The following is a 27,121-nucleotide window of genomic DNA, read 5'->3' on the forward strand; positions in this document are numbered from 1 at the left end:
TTCTCTGGATCTATTCTCAGTCAGATGAATTTCCACCTCTGGGTTCATATTTTATTTTATTTTTTTTCCTAATGTTCATTCTGTCCTTATTAAGGCTACTGAATTAAGGAAAGTGAAACATTTCTTTTGCTGTAATGTCCTCTCCTTATTAAAGCACCATACCTCTTTTTTCCCTCATCCTTAATTCTCTGTCCCTTTGGTCCATTCTGCCCAGTCTTCATGCATCAGAAAAGCCACAATTCTCTTTTCCATAGGTTTCTAATAATTATCTGTTTCTTGTTTCTACAATCTCTCTCCTATTCCCCTGAAGAAAATTGCCAGCTCCAATAACCTAAAGGTACCTAAATACACCTAAATGTAAACACACTTGTGAATTATCTAAATTGGATTGTGGATGAAGATCTACACATATCCTTGCAGATTGCCGTGCCTCAAACATATAGGTGGATTAAGCATAATAGCAGTATTTGTGACAGAAATGTCTCCAAGTTTTCAGCAACGAGGAAGTAAATCATGTCTTGTTTTGCCGTTCAGCAGCCTGAAGACTATGTCTGTGGAATAGAAGTACTTTTTTCTCTCAGTTGAAGGACGGAGCTGCCTAGTCCATTGTGCCAAGCTAATGTATTTATGGTGCGTGGCGCTCTCCGCGCCCCCAGACGGCAGCTTCCGCAGGAATCCAAGCTATGTCGTGATGATATGAACATGATACACTTTACTGTAACCTGCACTTGAGGCAGCTGCTAACGCCTGTCTAACTTTCTGTAGTCTGCAGCCAAAGGAAAGTTGTCTGCAGCATATGCAGGGCTTCAGTTCCCTGCATGCTTGCTGTGAAGTCAATGGCATGCTGAAGGAGATGCCGCAGAACCAAGGGCCATTTGTTAAAATTCAAGTCTCAGATGTTCTTATATATTTGGGATAATTTGTCTGCCCATGAAAGAAAGTCAATTCCTCTCTGCTTGTAGCGGCATCTAAAGTCTCACACAAAGACCCAGAGACACATTGCAGTAGATGCCACAGAAACGCTGGGAAAGATGGGCCGGCTCCAAAGAGCTTAAAGTCAGAGGTAGCAGAAAGGTCAAAACACATAAAGGAGAAACCAAGAAGTACAGTGGGAAGGGAAACAGTGTCTGCAGTGACCTTGCCACAACTGCCGAGCAGATCTACAGCAGAGGGAGGATCTGAGCTCAGTCTTTTGGCTCCTAGTCTAATCTCCTATTGTATGTGGCCGCTTCTGACAGCCTTCCGCAGGAAAGATATGCCTTACCATTTCAGCATTGCCTCAAAATAATCTCTTTTTAAGTTCCTCTCTTTAGGCAGCCCCTTAAATTTTCAGACCCGGTTTATGCAATTCTTATGCCCCTTTGTCAGGAAGCTCATTATATTTTTCACCAAGGGTAAATGGGTCTGGTGGCATGCCAGTTAATTATATACTTCTCCCTGAGTGGTTTATGGCATGCAACACTTAGGCACATAAGGTAGATTAGAACATGCGCACAGTGAATTTATCTATCATCTGTCTCGTCTCAGTCAGTGGCTTTGGTCCTGGGCAGTTAGGAAAGGCAATCAGTCCTGTGGCTTGTCTCTGGACTCTTGCTCTAAAACTGATCCACAAAACTGGACACTGGTAGATTTTAAGTGCAGATCTTAAGAGTGCTACGTAACGTGGCAGGACAGCTTGCCTTCTTTACAGGCACCATTCCTCTTCATACCTCCCCATAGGCTGCTTGCTTTTGTGCAGCAGTATGGTATTGTTCACTCATATGTGTTTTTTTTCTGTAGTCTCCAAATCCTCTTCTACCGAATTGCTGCTAGTAAGCAGTTCCCATCTCATAATTATATGTATATTTATTGGTACCTAAATGCACCTCAGTTATGAAAAATGCCATGTGAAGTATTACCAAAGGCTTCATTCACCTCATCATATACAATATTTACAGCATCTCCCTATACTCTTATACATGTGCATATATTGGTGCACATAAAGTGAAGGGATTGGCAGCATGTGTTGATTGTGCTGAGGATTAGCTTTTCATGATTACAATTGGTAGAATAAAGCCGTAATTAAGTTAATGTAATTTACTACTGTTGCAGAATAACTTTGCCTTCTTGGCAACATTTTCTGGAAAACTGGTTCTTTACAAAGTGGCTCTGTTTTTAATACCACTGCCAAAATATAAAATTGGGTTCATAAGCCAAGTGCTGTACACCAACTACATCATCAGTCTGGAGGTCTGCAGATCTCTTATGAAGAGGTGGAGCTCGGGTATGGATGAGGCTATCATCTACATCTGAATTTCTCATCTGTGGAGCCAGCTATCAGGTGTCAGACTGAATCTCAGGTGCACACTAGCCGGTAGGTTTTGTGGATGAGGGAGGATGAGGAGCAGGTGCAAAATTTACAGCAGATCATCAGGACAGCATAGACACACTATTTATCTTCCTGGAGCTCCCTGGAAATGGCTCCAGATATCTTCAAGGGCATTTCCTCTCACAGGGCAGAGCTTGTGAGCCCCTTCATAGCTAAATTCCTTAATGATCTGTGATGATTTAAGCATTAGGGGGGAACAATAAGGGCCAAAGTCCTGTAGTTGATTTTTGGCAGAGAGGAGCACTCAAACCACACAGATTTGGCTGTAAAAGGCAAAACTAGGATTTCGTGCTACACAAAAGTACAAAAGGGTGTAGACAGGAAAAGATGACAGCAAGAGGACAGTGCAAAACTAGAGAAGAGCAGGCTGCATGTAAAGGGAAAGAAGGAAAACAAGGCAAAGGATATTTGTGTCAACACTTTTTCCATAAAAGTCCTATTTTCTACAGGATTCTTTTCCATTCTGTCTTAGCTTTTAACATCAGTGAATGGTGTCTGCTCCTTCTAGCAGGAAAGGTAACCCCTAGTTTCTAGATCACACCATATAACAAGATTTTGGAACTTTGTCATTTCATTATTTGTGCACTTCTATTGATGTTTTTGTCTGTGTGACATTCTGACCACTACATCCATCATAAAACACCCTAATGCACCTCAGAGTAAGTGTAACAGTGAGTTTTTGCTTGTCTGAGCTTTCTAAAAATTGAAACACAATGCATTTTCAAGAGAGGAGCTAACCTGCGTGTGTAGAAACATGAGACCCCGTTAGCATCCTGCAGCCACGTTTGGAGAGAGCAAAATGAACCATTTAGGCATGCTGAGTAAGGCATCGACTCTGCAAATACTTACTGCCAGACATGATCCCTTTAAAATCAGGGGCACAATTCACAGTCGTAAAAGCTGCGCCTGTGAGTAAACATCTGCGTCACTGAGCCCTGGAAAGAAACTGCAGACAATACTTTCCTTCTAGGTGACAGCACTTGCTTGTCTGCAGTCCACAACTATGAAATAACATATATGATAATTGTGAAAATTACACAGACCTGCCCCTAATAACACTCTGCAGCTTGTAATGGGCTTCGCGGGCAATCAGCAGCTTAGTCACTCTCTGGGAGGAATACAGGAAATGCCGAGGTGAACTACTGTAATTAGATACATTTACCATTATTATTTATTAAAATATAACTAGTTACACTGGTTGTACATATTCTGTAGGCAGAGCTTTTGAAAAACAGAGGAATCTAACCATAGCTGTGAAATATGGGCCTTGTTTACAGCAGAAAGTTGTGCTGACCTTAATATACTACTATAGTTAAAGCTGTATAACATCTCCAGTTTAGATGGAGTTATGTCAGAATAGTTTATTTTCCTTACCAGAAGGAAAATCAGTGATATTAGTGTAAAACACCTTCATACCAGTATAACTGTGCATCAATTTAAGTAGTACAAGCAAGTGGATTGTAAAAATTCAGACAGCTCAGATAACATTGGTACGTGACTCGCACAGATAACATAATTAAATTGGTACATGATTTGTGAAGAGACCAGATTCTCCATTTCACGAATAAATGTTAATGAGTGAATAATCTTACCCCTGGTGCATGCAAGAAGAAGGAGGAGAAGGGAGAAGCGAAACGCACAGTCCCTTGTTTAGGATAGAGCCTTTTATGTCTGAGCATCTTATGACTTAACTAGCATTTGCAGGGAAATGCAATGTATTCATTTGTCTGCTGCCTGTAAAAGTACTTGGATCAGTCTGAACTGATTCTTTGAATATGAACAAAAAGGGAATCAGTAAGGCTGGAGGGAGAGAAGCTGAACATTTAAGAACACAGTAAAAGGTCATGGAGGGATAAACACTTCTGCCAAGCACTAATTTTACCATAATGTTCCAGTTTCTCATCTTGAAAAATGAAGGGATTTTTTTTTCCTTGCTTTTCCAGTCAGAGAAAGTATGGGAGTATGCATGTGTATGTCGAAGGTGCACACGGCATTGTGGTGGCAGCTTGCTCATACTCGCCGAAGGAGGTTTCTGTCTGTCCACGATCACTGAAGAGCCCTGTGGCGCTGGCGGATGGACAGCTGGACCGGGTTGAAGAGACCAGGCTTCTACTTGTGACTCTGCCTCTGGCTGGTGGTAAAACCTTTGCTAAATCCCTTTATCTCTCTGTCTCTCAGCTTCTTCCTTCATAAAATGAGATAAGACCAATTTGTAAAGCACTTTGAGGGGGCTTTATATTATTGTTATCAGCTTCTATATCTTTTTCTTTTCTTGGACAATAGCTACCATCAAAGGGAGGAATTTCAGGTCTGCATGCTTATTAGATTATTTACTAATTTTGTCTCCAAATCTGAGTTCAGATTTCAAATCAAGTTCAAAGCTCCAAATTCCTGAATGTGAAACTACAGTTTAATTTTTAAAAAATCCACATTAAAGAAAATGCAAATTTTCATACAGAATGCTTCAATAAAACACATTTCATTCCTATTTATTTTCTCAAATATCCAAATGGATTTGCTCAGCAATATTACCTCTTTTTGAAGATTCCCCTCATTATGTATTTATACAGAAATTGCTACAAGTAATTCCATTACCAATTGCTACCAGTAATTCCATTAGGCTGAATCACTGAGTAACCTTGTTTCTGACACTATAACCAGATTCATCATATGAAGTAGTGAACTGAATGCATCATGCACTGGGTGGCTGCGATATACTGAAAGTTAGGAAAAAAGAAAATAGTACATAGACATGGGATCTAACCATCTGAGCCAGGATTTGGAGCCCATCGTCTCTTGCTGTGCCTTACTAGTAAATATATTACAATTAAAGTGAAAAGAAGAATAAAAGTTTTGCTTTTCATAAATACCTGGCACATGGCACATCCTTTATGTAAAGTCTCAAGTACAGAAATAAAACTGTTCACATGTGAAAATACTGTTCTGCCACAGAAAGATCATATTTGGTCTCTGTTATACTGCTTTAGTTCTGTAATGGATCAAATATGAGTAAACTGGAATGAAAGAAACAGAATTTAGTCCCAGATGTTTGTATACTAGGTGTGAGATACTAATTTCTCTTGCTTAATTAAAATCAGGCTATAAATTAATCAAAGTGGGAATTGTCTCTATTTCTGTCTTACAGTTGGCTCTATTTTTGTATATACTGGCTAAATTTATGGATATTAATTACATAGTTTCATATTTGAGCTGTTTGTATTATCCCATTTTTGTTGATACAGCATGGAAAAGAAACTAAAGGCTACATTTCAATAATGCCATTACCTGTTGAATTCCTTAATCAGTTTCCCAATGGACTGCTCCTTTCCTTTCTTGTATTTCCTACACCTTTTGCTCTTGTCAAATGTAAGAAATTCTTCTTACATAGCACTGAAACTTTGACTTGTAATAATACATTATTTTCTATAAGGTAGAAACTTCTTAAGTCAGGAAACATTTCCTTCCGCAAGTCCTGGAAAATCTTTCCAGTATTTAAAGGTCCCATTTGCTTTACCAATATCAGTTTTACTGAGCTGTTTGCAGGATGCACGTCATGAAATATCTGAATATTTTTTTGTTTCACTGTAATTTGGACATCACCCCAGCATCTTCTGATCATTCCAAATCATGTTTGCTGAAGAGGTAGGTTTGAATTAATTCTCCAAATCCAATGACTTCTCAGTTCACGGAAGTTCAGATGCGGGCTCTGATGTACTCCCCTCCTTCTCTTAGAAATTCCCTGCCTATGTCCCTTAATCTTGGGCTGTGCTGTTATCTGAAAACCCTTTGCAAATTATGAAGTGTTGTTAAAAAACTCCAATTTTGCCCAGATTTATATGAAAATGATATTGCAAATGTATATATGGTTGACAAGAGCGGCCTAAGTTCTTAACGGGCAGTGTTCCTCCTGTTCAGTTAGTTGCAAGTTGTGTATCTTTCTGGCCCTAATTCAGGAAACCACTTTAACCTGAGATTGAATCCCAGTGGAATCAAGGAGATCTAAGCAAGCATTTAAAGCTTAGTGTTTTTAAACACATAAGTGTTTAAAATAGAGTGGCTTAACAACATGCATTCCTGAAGCAATATTTATTATGATAAACCAGTATTTCATCACAACTGGGACAATCTCCAGGGAATTCACAAAAAGAGATCCAAGAGGTCACGAGACTCTGAAAAATGTATTAAATAACATTGAGACAACTTAAATATTCAACAGCTGTGACACAGTAAATTCAGTAGCTCCACCCTTTTCATACCCTGCAGGTGACTCCGCATTATCTTAGTGCCCCACAACCCACGCTCCCTTATCATGCAACCTCAAGAACTCAGACAGCCTCCCAGAACACACATGGGAATGGTGCACGCTTACGTGGAGAAATGCTGAAACCTACCATTCAACACTCCTATCCAAAATACCAGTTTAATTTGTAGATATCAATATATACTAACATATATATGTACATTTATTATGTACATTATTTATTATGGATTTCTGCTTTTATTTTACAGACGTGTATAACAAACTTTGGAACACAGTATTTTCTCCTTCCCAAGGGAGTAAGGGGTTTGTGCATATTGACCACATAGACATAGATACACCTCTCTGCAGAGCGTCATCTCTGACACTTTACTACATTGAAAAAATGACTATATTGTCATTATTCTGTGCTTTCTTGACGTCCATGACCAAAACATTAGAATGCTGGAGGCTGGAAACTATTAAAACCTTATATGTATGCTATACCCTGCCAGTGGGGCAGAGCTCATGTGGTCCTACCCCCAGCACCCTTCTAGGCATTGGGCCTTACAGTGTATGTTCTCTTCAGGAAAAATAAATGTAGACTTTTTTTTTTTTGCAATGCTTCATCTTCAGAAGTTTTTCAATACAATATAATTATTCTGCTATGACTTCTTGCGGACTCATTCTTATTTTAGTTACAAATGGCTTTTTTGATGAGCTGATATCACATGGAAAAAAGGATTAAAACTGAAAGAAACAACCCTTATGCAAGAAGAAAGGAGTATTCATAGTTGTGTATGGTAAAACTTTCCCAAATAGATATCTTAAATTATGAAACTTATTTCTTTAATTAGCATTAGGTTCATCTCTCCCTGAGACATTTAGCCACTGCAAACAGTAACTGATATTGTCTGCAAATATGATACACTATTGTGGGTGTTGTGCAAGCCAAATACAGCCCACAGGACAATTCCTCTCATACTATCATTAGCATCTTATACAATCTTGGACTGGAGATGAAAGGAAATGACTAACTCAGGAGGTGCGCAAACCTCAGCAGAAGTTGCTGCTTCCACGTGAAGGAGCGGTTTGCCATCACTTGGCAGTCACACTGACGTGTTTGGCTGGCAGCAGCTCCAGGGTGAAAAGGCAGAGACTGCAGGTGTGTGAACCTCTGATGAACCTTCTCAGCTCCTTCTGAGAATGGGTGGCTGCTGCACTAAGACTGTCACAACAGCCTGTCTGGAGAGGGTTCTTCTGCTCTTGTGTGCGAGTGCAGAAACACGTTGGTATAACCCTCTCTATTCAGCCCTGGGAAGTTAGTAAGACCCATGAAACGATGAGTTTCTACACACTGAAGCAGTCCCACACTGTCCACTATGCCTGTGATGACAAATGCTTGACAGGTGATAAATCATGTTAACCTACCTACTTGCTTTTGTGTTTCCGTTGCAATTATATCTATGTATCTGTTTATTGTGATGTTTTATCTTGCAGATTTTAACTATGTGAATTAAAACACAGTACAGTGTAACCCAAATGCAATGAGGCAAGTAACTGTGAAAGCCAAAATTAGGATACAGAGAACAATGTATTTCAAATTAAGTGGGAACGAGATTACTTGTTAGCTGAAAATAATGAGCACCTTCAGTGCTTTATATGCATGCAAATGATAGGTGTGCTGAAGGAATATAACATCAGCTGATATTACAAAACCTACCACCACGGAAAATAAGAGAAGTGCACTGGAGAACATAATTATTACAGAATTAAAAAAAAAAATCCTCCAAAATTAACATCAGAAGCGAAGAAGTGTACTGATTTAACCTGCCACTGCATAAACTGAAAACCTGGCTACCTGCCACAAGACCTGCTTCAAATGAACCCTTGAAATGGGTTTTGAGCCAGAAAAATGTGCGCAGTTAAAATGACCTCTGCATAGAGGGTAGAAAAAATTGCAAGAAATCGCTGAAGCTTGTTATCATCTCATGTAACTATAGCAAGCAGAGTAGTTGACACAAACTATCATGCTCTCAAATTTGAGAAAAATCACAGAGAAATTTAAGCACTTTTCACTCACTTTGGATAAGAACACTGATACCAGTGAAATCAGGCAGTTATTAAATTTCAGCTGAGCTATTGCCAAGGTTTTCTTTGTAAAACAAACAGGGCAGTACTTTCAGAGTATTTAGGAAGTACTTCTTTCTGCCATCAGCTCATATAACAGTTTTCAAAATTCTGTTGTCACAAGTAATGACAAGCAGCGATGAGTATATTGAAAGAAATTGCAACTGAATGCCTTACTTTCACTGCACAATATGTTAGCACACAGTTGGTGGTAAATCTATAAAACAAGTAACATGAAGACTAGTATAATATAATTGGTCAACCTCATTCGCAGACAAAAAATAGCACAGAAGCACAAAAAATTTATCAAGTATTTTAAGGGGTTGAATGCAAAATATGGGAATTTACCTCCTCATGCAGAAGTTGAGTGACTATATGTGGGGAAGCTGCCTTCTATATTTTTCCAAGTGCACAAATCTTTAAGAAGAGAGAGCAAATAATGCATTTCAGTTATAAAAGTCTCTCTCTGCCCATTAGTCTTCCTATCAGCTATAGTAGCTCCAGTCTGCATGATGCCTAAAACCCAAGAGAGCTATTCGGGTCAGGCTGTCTGTCCCTGGAAGAGCTTAAAATTTACTAGAGTTCCTATGCTGCAATGCAAAATTTTCTACAAAGACTCTCACATATACTTAAAAGTATCCCAAACTGAATTCTTAAGGTTGCAATTGAGAAAGAATTGCCTAAATTCATTCCTAGAGATCCCATTCCTGTACCTATCATCCATGAATAGCACTGAATTTAGCCCCAGATCCATTTTAGCATTCCCCTTTGATATTAGCACTCTTATTCCACCTGTGGAGAGAGCTCTTCCAGAAGACTGCTCTAACTAGCAGCCCTGTAATATAGCCTAGGATGAAGTCTGTATCTTCCCTCCTGCTAGCACTCAGTAACTCACTCATGAGATAAGGATAGCATTTATATTTTGCATTAAAGCATCGGATAAATCACATACATATAACTGGAAATGAGGCTGAACTCCAAGACTTTTCATTTCAGCAACAAGATAGACACTTTGAGTCTATTTTCTTTATACTCTTGCTGGTCCCCTCTTTGACCTGGTTGCAGCAATAAGGATGGAGAGTAGCCTGTGTCCTGGGATATTCTACCACTTGCTCATTCCCTTGGAAAATCAGAGTCAGTGGGTTCAACTTACGCAAGACTGCTAAGGTCCTAGAACAGATGTCTCTGCCTTCCAAGGCAAATACGCTAATCAGTAGCTTACTGTGCAAAGCACTGTCACTGCTATATCCGCCACTGGTAGCTGCCAGCTCTGAAGACACAAAATAGTATTCTGAACTTGTCTACAGTGGTAAATAAAACAAGAGCAGGGTACGGACTGAACACAGGACTACACAGTACTTAACTATTTGCACAATCTTTGCCAATAAACACCGCCTGGCATCGTTCGGAGATAGCATGTGCCAAGAACCATGCCTGATAGGAAGCCTGGATGCAGCCACACTGTTTTTCGGAAGAGGGGAGAGGAGAAAGTATAGTCACGAGGATGTGAAGAGTTCTGTGATTCTGTGCCTCAGGGCCCCTATTTACTAGTAAAAATATCTTGGTGGCCAGAGATGTTGCTGGCAAAGCCAAGCGACAGTTCAGATGATTCTCCATAGTGTTTTCCATGGGCTAGCTCTACGTAGTTCCCTGTTTCAGCACGTGGGAGCCCTGAATCATCTGGCAGGTGTCAGCAGTTGGGATGGAGAAGTGGGTGCCTCTATAAGGCATCACTTTTTAGAGGGGCTTACATTTTTCGTTGACTGTGGAAGAAACCTTGTCAAATAGTATTTTTTGACATAGGAATGCTTCAATTCCAGATATGGAAAACCAATTTTATGCACAACAATGAGGCAAGAAGCTTTCAGCTTGTTTCTTAAGGATTTCATTTCCCACCTGAAAAATTTCGTAATGCAGCACTGTTCCATGTACAGAAGCACATATATTTGTAAAGGTGTGTTCCCAGGAATAAAAATCTGTAAAATCAAAATACTGCAACAAGCCAGAAAGCAATGCCCTTGGTTGCCAACTCTGACTCATCACTATGAATATTGCCGTTGACATTTAGGAAAAAGATATTTACTTCTTTGTTCTGAGAAATAAGCTATTCCCTTATTTAATGATATTGCATTCATTATACTCCTTTAACAAATAAATCCTAAGTGATCTATCTTGTAGGATTATATTTTTATCTGTGATATGCAGTTGGGCCCCCAATCTGACATCTAATATTCTCCTCTGATACACATCCACTGCATTATCTTGGTCTATGCCCCCTCCGTATGTTATCTGATCATGTTACGTTCATAATTTAGCTCTATCTGGGCCTACAATCAGTCTTAGAGAAAAAAAAATGTTAGGGGAAAAGACCTCAGTTTTCCCTATGCCTGGAAAGACTGGCTGGAGCTAGACATTTAACTATTCCTTTATTTAATGACCTCCTCATCTGCAAAAATGTGTGCTTTTTTAATATCAAGATGGCTATTTTCATTCAGCCAGTTAAAGCAAAAGCTATACTTGCTTTTTTATCTCCTGGGATTTGATATTGAAGTAGTATCAAACACAAAAAACCCCCATCAATCTGTAATATAAAATCCTAATGAAATCAGAAAACAAGTAGTTTTCATCTCAACAGAGACAGCTCTCTTGATAGAAAACGCCCTTGTAATATAAATACAAAATCTAAATTGCCCTTGGAAAGTCAAATAATTTTGTTCTTTTTCAACAAGCTCCAGTGGTTAACTCTTCAAATGAGTACCTAAATATAATTCAGTTAGAATTACAAGGCAAACTATCACAAAAGACATTTTAAAGAGGGTATCAATGTGGTTGCAAAGTATTGAAATATTAGTTACTTCTTGACAGAAAAATATCCTTTCCTTCTCTCATGCTGCTCAGCTCTCTCTATTTCAGCCTCCCAGCCCTGCAGTCAATCATGCAGGCTAGAAAACTCTCCTTAGTATGGTTACAGTTTTGGAAATTCAAGTGTTAGATCTCAGCGTGTATTTCAAAATGGTTTTTTTCCCAAGATCAAAATAATAATTTCTTTTGTTGGGATTCAATACCCCTTTTCGAACACTACTTTTGTCAAACTTGGCTTTTTTCCTATCCTATATGAACTCTCTGTAAGGACTCCTGGCATTAATGTTAATCAGCCACTCTTAATGGTTCTTCAACATCTATGAAATAAGCTTTTTTATTGGGCAGTCCTTCCTAAGGTCCCAGTTCTATCAGAACGCTGCAATGACCATTCTCCTTCCTGCTCCCACACCGATAAAACACAGTCGGTTCACACAAAAAATATACAAAAATACATAGAATAAACATCAGTTTATTACAGCCTATAAACCATGCATAGAGATTCACTTACCTGCCACAGCTTTCAAGACATGTATTTCATTTTTTTAGTGAAAAGGCTGAAAACACGCATTATTTTTGTTTTGCAGTTCTTTAGTACAGGATCAGATAAAAAGCTTTTTTGATCAGCTAAAACATAATGTCAAAATGCCAGGACAATAAGCCATTAAGATACAAAAGATCTTTTCTTTTACTAGGGTCTGCAACAGAAACTCATGTTAAGAAAATGCTGATGCATTAGATGAAAAGAATGATACTTTAAATGTGATTACTTTAAGAATTCAATACATTTTTGTTTGTGTTTTTTTTCCAGTTTTGATTTCATATAAAACATTAATAAAGATGGAATGACTATCTCAGTACAGTCATTCCAAAATCTGTGGCCAGATTGTCAGCTAGTATAATGTGATAAACTCCATTTTCAGTATTTTCACTGACTGAGAATATGGCCAATATCTGAAAAAGTGTTTGGTGGAATTACTATGGAACAATAATTATATTTCTGATGAGTAAGGCAAGGATTGGATGCTGATGCTGCAGGCTACTCAGGGATGGTTAATTGTATTCATGAACTATTTGTAATACAGCAAGCTGCCAAAGCCTCAGACATTTCCAACATGGTAATTCTGGAATGCTGTAGTAAATAGGAAAAAAAACCAGATGTCATAATGCGCTTCATCTCATTTAAAACTTAACATGTAATTAACTTAATGGCTTGACAATAGCTGATGTAGCAACAAATAATATAATGCAATTAAATTAGTTCCTCATTATGACATCAAATTCTTCTACATATGCATTACAAATAAAATGATCAGATTTTGAGACATTAGTATATTTTTTGGTGACTAACTATCCTTAAAATGCAATCAGAGGTAACACTTTCATCACCTGTGGAAATCATTTCATTTTTATAACACTGCACATTCTGTACTCTTTTCATTACATTACTAGTGAAAGCTGTTCCTTGGTTTATTGTTACCAATGTTTATATCTACATATTTGGACTTTCACATTCATTATGCCATATAAAGCTTTCATTTTCTTTATCTTTTGTACCACTTGGCTGTTTCTCCAAAGTGTTGTAAGTAATTATTGAAGTTTTTCCTATCTCCTCTGAATATTTCTTAAGGTAGACTTCAGGTGGTTTATTTTATATACATAGCAGCATGTTGCGACAGAGTCCTGTGCATGCATTATATTGGACTTCCCAAAGGTTTCTCAAGGTATTATTACAGTTTCCCAGCTGTTAGTACTGCGGGGGGGAAAAGGGTAAGAGTACATTTAAGTACATTAAGTTTAAAATGTTGTAGAGTCCCAAAGAAATACCAACACCAAAACCAGACATTTCTTATTACAGAACAGCACTGTCTAATCTGAAATTTTGTTCAAAGACAGCAAAAATACACATTTTGAGGATAAATTGATGAGGTCATCTTGAATAGAAAAAAACATTGCTTTGAATTATGTAATTGATTTTTCAGGTGACTCTAGGTCTTCCAAACTCACCATGATAGTACTTTCCTATTAATGACTTTGAAACCTGTCCTAGCAAAGTCTGAAAGGAAAGAGGTCTCACTGTGGCCTGAGGCAGATCCTACTAAAATTTAAAGTTACTTTCCACTCACTGCAGTAGATGTGGTTCTCCATGCTAACTACAAAGTGACCCTCTGATGCAGTAGATATCTACAGCTGGCTTTTTCACTGTGCAGTGATATTATTAGGAAAGAGGGATCAGTAAAAAGGAATCTGAAACTTGATCTAGTGCTGAGGAATGCCTTTTGAATGTGTCATTTGAACCTAGTTATTACTTCTGGGAGGTGTGAACGTTTTGCATGAGGCTTAGCTCAAAACCTGAATCCACTGTAAAAATTAGTAAAAGGGTTATGCAAGCCTTCATGCAATTAAGCAACAAAGTTTCAAAATGATAATTACATACTTCTGAAGCTGTAAGTCATGATGTCCAATAAAATATATTGTGCATTGGTTAGATGTGCCACCTTATTACCTTAAGGACTTTTTCTGGATTTTAAAAATACCTATAAATTAATGTATATATTTGGATTTAGATTCTGCACAGTTAGATGATCTCTTCTGTTCTTAAACCACATTTATTCCCTCATGAATGTTGCTCTATCTTCATTTCTAAAATGCTGAATGGGCAGATTGTTTCTATCAAGCATTTTATGTGAACAGTTTATGAAGTGTGAACAACAGTGAACTGTCTAATGATTGGTTAACATGAATTTCAAAGTTAACTGATATAAAACCCCTGCTCAGGGAAAATCAGCTTTTTATTGCACATAGCAGGAAATTTTAGGGAATATTATAAACTGACCAATTTCAAGAAAGTAAGATGTATAGCTGGCAGTAAAATGCTTGCAAGCCATGAATATGTAATGCTGAATTGCTGTGCATGTTAGCCTTCCTCCTTCAGTATGTTTCTTAATAGAAAAAATATTATATGACAAAATTCATTTTATGACAAAATTCATTATATGACAATGAATATGGAATTCATTTGAGACCCTTTCCAGCAGGGGTCAGAATGAAAAAGGGAAACACTGGCACTTGCTGAGGCTGACAACAGCTAAAACCACAAATCAATCAGCCACTCAAATTTGTTTTAGCGTTCTTTACAACACACATAATTTAATCTTCATTTTCTAAATAAATGCTGCTACCTACAAAGCATGTCCATGTAGTTCCTCTGTGTGTAGATTGTCACGGAGGGGCAACAAATAAAGCTCCCTTAGAGGACTTCCACCTTTGGTAGCAGATGAAGAGTTAAGAAAGGCCAGTGTTGTGAGTTATCATGCTCTATCCCTATGGTTTTTGGGAGGAAAAGTTCAATAGCTGCTTCACATGCCAAGGGACCAGCTGTCCTTCAGCACATGGAGCAGTTCTGATTGACCAGGAGGACAAGTGGGAAATAAGCTCACAGCAGTGCCAGCATGGCATATGGTCCTATACCAGCTGTTTCTGAAATTCTTGCCAGAGGGAACCTGGTTGGCTTTTAGGAAAACAAAAACCAACAAAAACCAACGATCAAACAAAAAAAATCCACTATCAGTATTCCTGAGATCTGACCACAAAACCAGAACCTTTGATTTGAAAGGTCACACAGCAGCTATGTGGATACTTGTAATAATCTGCGATTCGTCTGCATGCCGTGGCTTCCTCCATCAGGAGGCTTGGGTGTTCTCCCGAGCATCTGTCCCTTCTTCATGACTTCTGAAGCAAGTAAATCATATAAAGGGTTAAATAAAGACAAGTGGATTTGTGTTAGTGATATACATCACCTTGCAAAGACTAAATGGAAATTGATTTTAAATGGGTGCTGGTTTTTATTATAAACAAATCCCAAGTGTCCCACATTTTACTATATTTTATTTTTATCTTGAAAAGGGGAATTTAGGTTCCGAGCACATGAACAAAGGGGGATTTGATCTTGATCGGCACGAGTCATGTTACAGCATTGGTGAAAGGCTCTTGATAAGCCAGCGGAGTGACTCAGCAGAAAACAGCCGGCAGGATTTCTCCCCCAAGCTTTTCTGTTCGTAGCAAGAAAGTAAAATAACTTAATCAGTAATTAAACAGCTCAGAGTACGACTCTGCCCTCCTACCGCAGGTTTTAAAGCACTACTTTTTCTTTAGACCTTCCCCATAACACTCATTCAAGGTTTTGGAGGAAGCTGAACTGATTAACTCCATGTCCATATGACATCAATTACTGCCTAGGCAGCATTTAAAAGAGGATGTCGGTAGCTAACATAGCTACGGAATCCTGCATACTGAACTTAAAAAAAAAAAGTGGGCTTATTTGGTTAGTCTAAATCAAATTTAGTACTCAATTAGGTGTACAATAAGAACCATATTTAAAAAAGATGAACCCTAGCTAAAATAAAAAGGAAAATAGAGCAAAGCTATGCTTATATCAAGAAATTAGCATGTGGGCAGGGAGGCAGCAGTTATTATTCTGGCTTAGATTCGTGCTTTTATGTATTTTAATATACAGGCATAACCTGTTGAAAAGGCCTAAAAGAGACTATACCTTGGGGGAGGGGGGAATCATCTCTTCCAAGATGAGTTTGGTTGCAAGATGGTGTTTGAGTGAAGACTTTGTCTGTACAGAAGAAACAGTGTTAGCCAACTGAGATGCCATACCACCTTGTGGAACCCCAAAACCCAAACATTCAGCTGTGGATAAAAGAGAAAAAAAAACCCTTAAGATTATGCACAGAGAGAGCATTTACTTTGACACCTTACATAATACTGACTGTCCTTACCCCTATATGCATTCACATATCTGAGAGATGTGAGGAGTTAACGAACATCTGAAAAAGACATTCTTTTTCCCAATTAAGAAGCTTAATTAGTACTTTGGTATCTGATCATATTTTCAGTCTTACAGTGGCCCATTTTCACACATCCACTATGCTAAAAACGTTGCTCTTTCATTATTCCGTGGTGGTGTAAACAGCTCTGATGAAACTGGCATTTAATCAATTGGAATAAAAGTTTCGCAGCTCCCGAGCAACTCGCCTACTAAAGAAAAAAAAAAACAACAAAAAACCCCACAACTTTGGAGTGAATGCATCTTCTAAAAAGAAACTTTTATTTTCCAGACGGGTTTTCACTGGGCAGCAAAACCACCTTCCCCACGCGTCTGGTGAAGGATCGCTAAGGGACCGCCCGCTAGCAGCAGCGCCCCGTCGCGAGCCCCCGTTGCCCGCTCGCCCCGGCCCCACCCCCGGGCGCCTCGCCCCAGGCGGCAGCGAGGGGGCGGCCGCGCCCGCCAGCGGTTAGCGAGGCGCGAGGCCCAGCGCTGCCGCTCCCCGGCTGGTGACTTTCAAACGCGTCGCCCGCCCCCTTTCTCCTCAGGCGCCCGGCGCGGCCCGGCGCTCTCCCCGGCGGGCGGGGCCCGGCCGAGCTGAGCAACCAGGGCAAAAAGGCACGGCACGGCACGTCCCCTCCTCCTCCTCCCCCGCCCTTCCTGCGCAGCGGCCCGCCATGCCGCCGGCTCGCCGCCGCCCGGGCACTAGCGGGCAGGGAAGGACGCGCCCGCCCGCCCGCCCTGCCGCGGGGAGCGCGGCGCCCGCCCGGCTGCTGCCCGCCCGCGCGCGCGCCAGCACCCCCCGCCGCGGCCCTGCGCGCTGGGGCGGCGGGATCCGGGCCGCCCTCTAGGCGGAAGGATACGGGGCGGAGCCTGCGGCGCGGTCCGCCGGGGCGCTGAGTCCTGTTGCCGGGTGACGGAGCAGCCGGCCCCCTCCTTCTCCCCTCCCTCCCCGTGGCGCTGGAGCCGCCGCCGCCGCCGGTTTACGTAACGCCTCCCAGGGCAGGTCCCGGCTCCGTCCCGCCCGCCTCACTCGGGGACGGCAGCAGCGGGACGGAGTCCGCCGCCTCCTCCGGCTGCCAGAGGCCCCAGGGCCCCGCTCTGCGCCGCCACGGCAGGTAAATGCCCGCCGCGGGCCGGGGAGCGGCGGGAGGGGCAGGGCTGCAGGCGGGCAGGGCGGCCGCGCCTGCCCCGCGGCGGCGGCGGCGAGGGAGTCGGGCGGCGGCGGCGGCTGGCGCCCCCCTGCCGCTGGCGCCGCCGCGCCGGGGCCGGGCGGGCTCGGCGGCCCGCGCTCCCCTCGCTTCCCCTCGCCGCTAGCGGCCCGGGAGAGGGGGGTCGCGGGGCCGGGCCTGGCCGGCGCCGGCAGGCCGGCGCGGCGGGTCCCGCTGCGCGGCTCTGGCTGCCGCAGCGCGGCGGGAGCGTGCCGGGGAGGAAGCGCGGCGAGGGGCCGGGGAGGGGGCGCCGGGAGCGCGAGGGGCCGCGCGGGGGCTGGCTGGCGGCCGCGGCGCGGCAGGGCGCGGGGGCGGGGCCGGGGGCCCGGCCGGGGTGCCCCGGTGCGGGCGCCTGCCTGGAGCCCGGCCCTGCCCCCGGCCTGGCGCGGCGCGGCGCCGCCTCCGGGGTCCCGGCGTCAGGTGAGCGGCGGCGCGGCGGTGCGCGGGAGGGGGCGGGGCCGGGGCCTGGGGCGGGCGCCGCCGCGCCGCGCCGCTGGGGCAGGTCACCGGGCGGGAGCGGGGGGGCGGCCTGCGGCGGGGCGCGGGGCTCCTGGGGAGGAGGAGGAGGACGAGCCCCGGGCTGACAGCCCCGGCCCGGCCCGGCCCTGCGTGACCGCCGCGGGGAGGCGCCGGGCCCGCCCGGCCGGGCTGCGCACACGGCTCCCGCCGTGACCTTTCATCCTGCGCGTAGCGCGTACAAAGCGCGGGCAGCGGCTGCCGCCCGCCGGGAGCCGGCTGCTGCCCTCCGCCTCGGGGCCCGTTACCGCGGTCTGCAGCGACCCGCCTGGCGTGGGGGGCGCATGTGGGGGCTCGGCCCCCCCAGCATTGTCCTTTAGGGGCCTATTGAAGGCAAAAGGCGGAGAGAGAGGCTGGGGCTGCCGCTGCCGGCGGGGCGGAGCTCGGCTGAGGGCAGAGTGATGGGAGCCGCGTCCTATGGCGGCGCGGCCCCGCGCGCCGCCGGGGCGGGCCCGGGAGCGCCGCGGCCGCTCGGAGGCGAGGGGCGGGGCGGGGGGGCGGCAAGGTTTGGCGAAGGTTACAGCTGAATGCAGAAGTGACACAAACTGCCGCTTCATTCCGGCAAACTCCTTCCCATCTTCCCCTCGCACTGCTTCGATTAAAAGTGCATTTATGTGTAAAGTCATGCTGTGGAACTTTGAGAAAAGTGAAACTGCAGTGCTGTTCTCTACGTTGTCTTTGTTTTAATTACTCATTGCAGTACCTGATACTCATCTGAAGGGTGAAAACAGTACGATTGGCTTGTCCTTATTAAGAAAAGGCATTCCTGTATTCCAGTGTTCTTTGCATATAAACAATATAAACCAAAAAATTGGTTTATAGAGCTAGAGGTCGGGGATATTGTGGTTGGGGTCGTAGGTTTTCCCCAAACGTTTAGTTTTTTTGCTCTTCTGTTGCACGCTGCATATTACTTCTGTTTTCCTGGGATGAGGTGGGAATTGCAAATCAAATTTGGTTTCTTAGCTGTCAAAAGTGAGCTCATCATGATTCAGTAGATAATTGTTTAAAATAAGCTACTTCACTGCAGTGCTTAAAACCCAACTATTGCAAGCTTCTGACAGTCCACGGAAGTCTGAAAATGAAATAGACCCCCCTTTTTTTTTTTAGTATATTCTTTAAGACAAAAATATGCCTTATAAAAGTAAACGAAATGGAACTTGATTATATCTCTACAGATTTTATTTTGAACTAATCCTCCATCTGCTCTTTCTTGTCAGTATAGATAGGCTAAAATGGTAGTGTACAACCACTCCTTCCAATCAATAAAGCATACTGTATATGTATTAAAATATTTCATTTCAAACATTGAGGTACAAGAAAGGGGTGTAGATAAATGAAAGGGGTAGTACATTATACACTTATAATGTTCAAAATTTTCAGAGAATAAGTATTATAGGGAAAATCCTGATTTGCCCACTTCATTGCAAACATCGGCAGTTTATATCTGTGCCATGTTCCGCTTAGCGGATATTCCCACACTAACGCTCATGGAACTTTATCTCAGTTCATTTGTTTTGTGCACCGGTGGAGGTAATGATTTTTTCAGATCTGATTCTGCAAATCTGCATTTTGGTTGGATATATGACCTCCTTATAGCTTTTCTGTTCATTGGCAGGTGAATCGGAGAGGGAAAGGAAGGGGAAAAGGGATTTATATGTAATTCAGGAGGAAAAATAGGAGGCCTTGAACTTCTCTCATTATCTTAACACACTGATTTCATGGCCTGCGCTCCCTGCTGCGTTTGTTGCTATTCTTTATTCTTCCAAGGAAGAGAAATTCCGTAGGGGTGTAAAGTGATGTCAGCATTTTCCTTTGCTAGTTTGCTGTGTGTTCTGGCAGGAGTAGAGACAAAAGAAGATTTAGATATTGTTCATAACTTAGTATCCACTTCATTACCTGTCCTTCTTGAGCATCTTGTTCCTGGGTGAATGAATGAAGCCAAGAGATTGGTTTTATTATTAGCATTTTTTTTATTATTAGCACTATTGAATTTTATGTGGAATTTTGTTGGGTTTTAGGAAGGACGCTGTAGAGTCAGAACAGACTTTCTATCTATTTATATGGATGACTTAGCTAGGATCTATCATTTTGGACCCTGCTCTGCTGACAGAAATAAAAACATACAAAATCCATAATGATGAATGTTGAGAAGTACTCATGTATTAAATATTTCCTTTAAATCATCTAAATTTTAAAATTCCTCTAAATGTTAATGGGAGCTAATTAAAAATATTTTTACTATAAAGCATCTTGTCATACCTTCCCAAAAGCTGGTTAGTTGCGTTTATAATGGACTCTGAGAGGTTAAATGTACATTTTATCGGGCCACAGGGTTGTGTGTTGTTGTTTTTTTATATATAGTTTGAAAATTCAGTAAAAGGGTTATCATTTCACAAACTTCGTATTAAAAATATTTCTCTGGCTTTATTGGAAGTTACCAAATATTTTTAATTTTTAATCTGCTACATCCTTTATCATTTCACATGCAAGTATCTGGATTTATCTGTTCACCTGTTTAAAACTATTCATTTGTTATTTTTGCATCATCTAGATCCTGTTTATGACTTAGCTTTGGCATGTCCGCTTTGGTATCTGTCCTTCCAAGAGCTTTTTTATTTCTATGGCAGTAGTGTGAAATTTTCAATTATAGAGGATTTACATTCTTTTCTACTGTTGTGAAATTACATGTAATAGGTAAATTATATCCTACTAAGTTTGTGCATAGTCTGTGCTCAGGCTTCCTATAACTAGTTTCAATTTTAATACAATTTGAGGAATGTTTAGAGTTCTCCTTTTTACTGTGTTGAGGAGGAAGTTTCAAATATACAGTGAATGCTAGTTTTACTCACATCTGTGGCTTTGAGCCCCCCTCTAGAAAGGATAACATGGGGAAACTTGTACTCTGTACAAAAAGCCTGTTAATAAATGAAAATAAAGGTTGTAGCAGGAGTAAGATCTGAATACTGTTTTTTATGCTTTTTGTAACTTTTAAAAATCTGCTCCTAGTTATTAATAAATTTAGGTAAGGATATAAGGATACCAAGGGTGCATGATCTCCATGATAGGACACTGGACTGGAACTGGAGAACTGCATTTTACTATCAGCTGTCACTGAGGGAATTTGAGCAAATTGTTTCATCTTACAGTGTCTGTCTTTTCCCTTCCTATAGACTGGAGATAATGTCAGCTTCCTTTGAAAAATGTTTGACATGTATTGATAAAAGGCACTCTATGGAGAGGAGGAGCTGTTATGTCATCTGTATATTATTGGATTGTGGCTTTTTCTTTTTCTTTTTTTTTAAGATTTAGTTAGAAGAGCTAGCTAGGTTGTTGAAGGATTCTGAAGGGAAGTGTAGGTACATTGCAGAAAAGGTTTTGTACGTATAGACTGTGGAAGAAAGTCTAGAGATAAAAGAGGAGATTAGGGGCTAGCTGAAGACCAGAAAAAAAGATCAAGTTTTCATAAGATTCAACAGTGTTAACATCAACACAGCAGAGATGAGTTGTGAGATACACCCTACAAGGTTATTCCAGGTAGTGTTAGCTTAGTCAAGACTTAGATTGAGATAAATCTTTAATAGTAAAGTGGCAAAACATGCTAAAACATACATCGAGTGTTTTAAAAAAATATTTTGATAAGTCAGTTTGTGTCATATATGCTTTTTAAGAAAATAAGGTCTTTTATTAGTCTAAATGAAAGAGGCAGCTTGAAGCATCAGTAATGAAGAAATCAGTAATGCATACTCCTGCCATTGAATGAGTAATTAATTCTCACTAAATCCTGGCGACACTATAATCTGTTATTACAAACTTGAAACAAATTTGAAGACTGTGTGTCTGAGTAGGAGTATAACATTCAAACAGTACATTGAATTTGGGATATTGGAGTATCTTAAAAAGACTAGAGCCAGTTTCCAGTCATTTGTATAACTTTACTTATGAATCTTTACTTTGTTAACTTTGCTTACGAATCTTAAGGCATAACTTTTACTCTTTCGTGATATTTAAATTCTGCTAGTTGAAGATCTTGAGCTAACCACTGTTACTAATTAGCCGAAGGTTGCTGCTGAGTGACTTCTGTTCCCCTGGGTCTGTCTTCAGGGGTAGAAGTTCACTCTGCTGCTTATTTGACCATTGCACTCAGCAGTGAAACAGGATTGCATATAGGAGTCTTTAAATTTGTTTTTACTGAAGTTTTTCTAACTGTTTTGTTGGAAGTCATGTTGAATTATGTGTAGGGTAGCACAAGAGTTTTAAAATGTTCCCGTATGTCCAGATATTAGTTTGATTCTCATATTTCTATTGAGATTTATTTGCTGGCTTTTCTGAACAGGATATCTTATCAGCTTGAGAGAAACCTCAGAGTTTCAGCTTTTAGTAACTTTGTTTTTGAGATGTGAAAGAAATACCTCAAGTAGCAGTAGAGTAACTTCCTTGAAGAGAAGTAATATAATGCTAAGCTGCTGTTTTGTAAGGGTTTTTCTGGCAGTGATAATTAAAAGTTTCACATTGTAATAAAATAAGATTTCCAGCTGTCATTTGAAGTAGCAAATGCCAAATTTATTATTTTAAAAGCAGCATTGACCTGTCCTACCTGTTTAGTTTGTGAATTTTATTTTTCAAATAAGCAATAGCATTTTTAAGCCACCTACTTAATCATAAAAATTTAGATATGGCAACAAATGTCATCACAATTTTATGGAAAAGATAGAAAAAAAGTTGTTTTCTTGAAGGTCTTATTGCCTAAACTGAACAAGTGCAAACGATGCATATGCAAAATGCACTTGAATGCTAAAATATATATTAATTCTTTCATGTGAATTGTTACTATGTTCAGCACTGCAGATTCTCCTAGTTCTATACTCAATTTCATAAATATGTGGGATATTATTTACTAACATTCTGTATTAAAAAAAGCAGAGGTGGTAGAAGTGCAGAAGAAATGCATTTGGAATGGCTTCCTTGTAGGTCTGCCATATTTTCTTTGCTTCAAAGTCAGTATCTTCTCTGCAGTAAATTCATGGAGCTTGCAAATTCAACTTTTCAGAACTATTTGCTATTATTGAGCCTATTATGGCTGACATTTATTGTACATTTTTATGTAATTATTAATGAAAACATTTTCTATATATGGCTTCCAATTTAATTTATGGTAAGTCACTTTTTGTGAAAGGAGCTGTTGAAAAGGCTGTGTAGTCAGGCAAGTATAATGTTTGTTTTTAAACCCTTTATGAGACTATTTTTAAGCTTTTAAAGTATAGAATACTTCAACCAAATACAGGAAAATTCAATACTAACTGTTCAGAGAAGTCCCACATACAAATTAATGAAGTTAATATCAGAGAAATATATAGCATGGTCATTATTAGGTAGGTGTTTGTATACAGCTGGATTATTAGCTTTGGAAGTATAAATAGCTGGGAAATACCTTAGCCTTTACATAGGCAACAGCTACTGGATCTCTGGAATTCATAATTCGTTTTCCTTTTCCTTCCCCAACTGAAAGATGCAAAGGATGTCTAAGAATAAATTGAATATTAATTGAATTAAATGACAAATATGGTTGCACTAGAAGAGTGGCCACTGGGCCACTTAGTGCTGCAGTAGGGTCTACCTGATGTGAAGAGCACTGAATATTTTGTATACTTTATCAGGGTGGCCTGGGGGCTGATTCCTTCTGGCCAGCTGCCTTTGCCTTGTGGAGGCTGAGTACATCTGTACACACACACTGGTGTCTGCATCTAGGTACCAAGAGATCGTGAAACTGGAGACAAGTCTGCCAGTGGATGCATGCATAGCCTGGCGCTTAGACCTCCAAGCCATTGCCATCCCACTTGAGAGGGGAGTTGCCACACTGGCCTGTTAGTACCTGCTAGGAGCAAGTAGCTTGGACTGCCGTAAAGGTTGGGCAAATTGGAGAAATGAGGAGGATAAAAAGCAGAGTGATCAAAAGAGTAGATAGCATATGTCTGATCTGTTACTTGACTATATCCTTCTCTGTTGCACTGTCATGCCCCCTTGTATATTCTAGGTAATAAACAAACGTAAGTAAATATAGAGAGACACAAGTAATAGGAAGCTTTCAGATTTTGCATGTTGAAAGTCCTGAAGATAAAAGTCCCAGTTAACTTAAAACACATGCATCCTTTGTGATCTTAGTTATGTTTGTCTTTATGTTTTGTATTAACTCAGGTATGTTTCCTTAAACCCTAGCCTGAGAAAGAGTTACTGAAGAATGATAAAGGTAATCAACAATGTGCAGTCTGTTGCTTTGGTGTATGTATATAGTAAAAAATACAGCTTCTGGTAAGAGGTTCCCTTGTGAAGATTTTAATGGGACTGAACAAAAAGACTGTAATCATGTCTCCTCCTTGAAGTTACTGCTAGACAGGTATTTCTCTCCAACACCTACCAAGCTTTGTAGCATTTCATCCAGGTATTCCCTGTGTGCGATACTGAGGCACATGGGGAGGAGTGAGATGTTTGTCACTGGCAGTGCTCCTGTCTGCTGAGTGCGCCAGTGCACTGATAAGTGTTTCAGTTTAAAATTGCACCTCTTAAATCATGCTGATACTTTCAGTGATAGAAAGAAATAAAAGAGAGCAGTCTGAAACCTGATGTTGACGATACTGCAATGATACTGATGGTTGGGGAATACCATAAAGTGTAAGCTGAGGCCATGTCTGCACTGTTTGAGGTGTACACGTTTCTCTCAAACATCCACTGTTTCTCTCAAATTCTCTGCACTGGTGATCCATAATATTTTAGGCTAGTTACAGTGTAGTACTCCTTCACTCCTACTAAAACTTGCAGCAGTCAATAACTTTGTTGTCATCTCCAGGCTACTGTTGCAGTAGGGTTCTGCTTCTTTTAAGGCTGTCCTACAATCTGCTGAATTATCAGCAGTAATCGGCAGCTGTAAGTCCTTTTTAAAATGAATACTGAAATTTTTGGAAAGAGTGTTTTGGGGGAGGAATACAAGTGTGTTGTACTTGTGCTTGCCTAGTGCAACCACACAGCAACACTGGTACCAGAAGATGTTTTATTTGTCTAGATTTCTTTGTCAGGAGCGCATGTTCTGTCAGAAGTGCTCTGAACTCCCTTAAGTTTATGGAAATGGAGATGGTGGCTATGTGCTGCATAATGAAGTGCTCGCTTTTTGCATTTTTTTTAATACATCTTCTTTGATAGTGAGTTTTGATCTCCTGAGTAATGCTATGAAATCACAGTATTTTGTCTGAGGATAAAATCTACACACTAAATTGTCAAGACACCTATTGAACCATGTTCTGCAGATCTTGCCAGTTGTTATGGCTTACTGATTAAATTTTGAAGTCCTATTACATATAGTGGAGAAACACTTCCTATGTCCTCACTATGGAGAGACGCTTCCTGTGTTTCCACCGTATGTAATAGGATCCCTTTCAAAAGAGTCTTTTTGTAAAGCAACTTTCAGACTTTCTCGTAAATCTATAAAGTGGTGGACTTTCAACATATGGTAGATGTATAATATGACTACTGTTTTCCACACTGCTTGTAGGTTTTGCTGCTAGGTCCTGCTTCTTCCTCTTTCCATCTTGCCTTTTATTTCTAATTTATGGATTGTACACATTTTCTGGCTTATATTGCATATTTGTTTTGAGGAAGTGGAGAATATACTTGGTATACTGGGGTCTTGGGTATACAGCTGAACCCCTTGTGCAGTGGCTTCACCCACTGATTCTGTGGCCCATTAAGAATTATGTCACATAGTTCAGGTCTTTGCTTTGCTCTCTGACGGGATTGATGTTCTGACAACTTGTAACAAAGTTTGTGTGTGTTAGTAAGGCGCAGCCCTGTGAGCGGGTCAGCTAATTGAACTCCTGCAGCTACTTTTTTGGACTGTTGTACTACGCTGAACATGAATGTTTTATAAGAACAGCTGTGCTGGTTCAGACAAAGGCTTTGTCGAGTCTGGTGGTTGTCTGCAACAGCATCTGTAAGTGAGCTCTTAGGGAAGAGAGAGAAAAGGGAAAGTATATGTGATACCTCTCCTGAATATTCCCCCAGCCTGTCGCTATTTTCAGCCTAGGGGATTCCCTATGCCTGATGTGGTTTTTCTGCTTGGTAATTTTCAGAGTATCTCTCTTGTTCAATTACTTTTGAAGCCCATCTAAATTTTTTGTGTCCTTAGAATCTTTTGGCAAGGAATTCTTACTACCTGTTGTGTTGTTTTGTACCTAGCTCTTACTAACTTGATAATACTTTTTACTAAAAAATACATTGAACAGTAAATCTCTATACATGGTGAGTCGTGTCATTCATGATTTTATAACGTTATCTGTCTTATTTTCCACCCTTTCCTTTCTGTCGTCTTCTGTTCACACTGAAGAATACTAGCTTACTTGCTTGTGGTATAGAAGCTGTTTCATAACTTTGATCATCCTGGATAGAGATCTTTTCTAGTTGCAATATATCTTCTTTGATATTACGGGACCAAAGTGTTATATATGTGTACAACATGTGTGCAAAACATGGATTCATACAGTGATGTAATATGACCAGTTTTGTTTTGTGATTTGCTCTTCTGACTGCTGCTGGATATAGAGTTTATTGTTTCACAAAATATGTATCGTACTACTCTAGCACTAGATCCTGGGATTAACAGTCAGCTCAGAACTCACTGTTTTATGTAAGTTTATTGATAGCATGAGGTGGTTATTCCTGATGAGTCTCACTACATATTTATCTGCACTGAACTTCATTTGCCTTTTCATTGCCCAGTCACTCAATTTCATGAGGTCCTTCTGCAATTTTTGGTTTACATTGTCTTCACTATCCTTAATAGCTTGGTATCATTTGTGAGCTTCTTACCTTGTTGCTCATCTATTTTCCAGGTCATTTATGAAAATGTATATAAATGAATATAAGCAACACAGGTCCCAGCACAGAATGGTACAGAACTGTGCTGACGACCTCCCTCCTTG

The 27,121-nt window shown here is 40.9% G+C and overlaps 1 protein-coding gene and 1 long non-coding RNA gene across 10 annotated transcripts in view; one reads left to right on the forward strand and one right to left on the reverse strand.

Moving 5' to 3' along the window:
• Nucleotides 1-15,460: 15,460 nt before the first annotated feature.
• Nucleotides 15,461-16,771, reverse strand: LOC136992205 (uncharacterized). Its single transcript, XR_010884288.1, has 3 exons — nucleotides 16,382-16,771; nucleotides 16,147-16,292; nucleotides 15,461-15,646 (listed from the first exon to the last, which is right to left on the reverse strand). It is a non-coding gene; the product is annotated as an uncharacterized lncRNA (long non-coding RNA).
• Nucleotides 16,772-17,261: 490 nt separating this feature from the next.
• KIAA0232 (KIAA0232 ortholog) overlaps nucleotides 17,262-27,121 on the forward strand; it is a 68,805-nt gene continuing 58,945 nt past the window's right edge. For all 9 annotated transcript variants that reach the window (XR_010884467.1, XR_010884468.1, XM_067298253.1 and 6 more), the window contains exon 1: nucleotides 17,262-17,546. The gene's annotated coding sequence lies outside the window, so the exon portion shown is untranslated. The remainder of the gene's footprint in view (nucleotides 17,547-27,121) is intronic.

The sequence above is a fragment of the Apteryx mantelli genome, chromosome 5, assembly GCF_036417845.1.
Source record: "Apteryx mantelli isolate bAptMan1 chromosome 5, bAptMan1.hap1, whole genome shotgun sequence".
NCBI lineage: Eukaryota > Metazoa > Chordata > Aves > Apterygiformes > Apterygidae > Apteryx > Apteryx mantelli.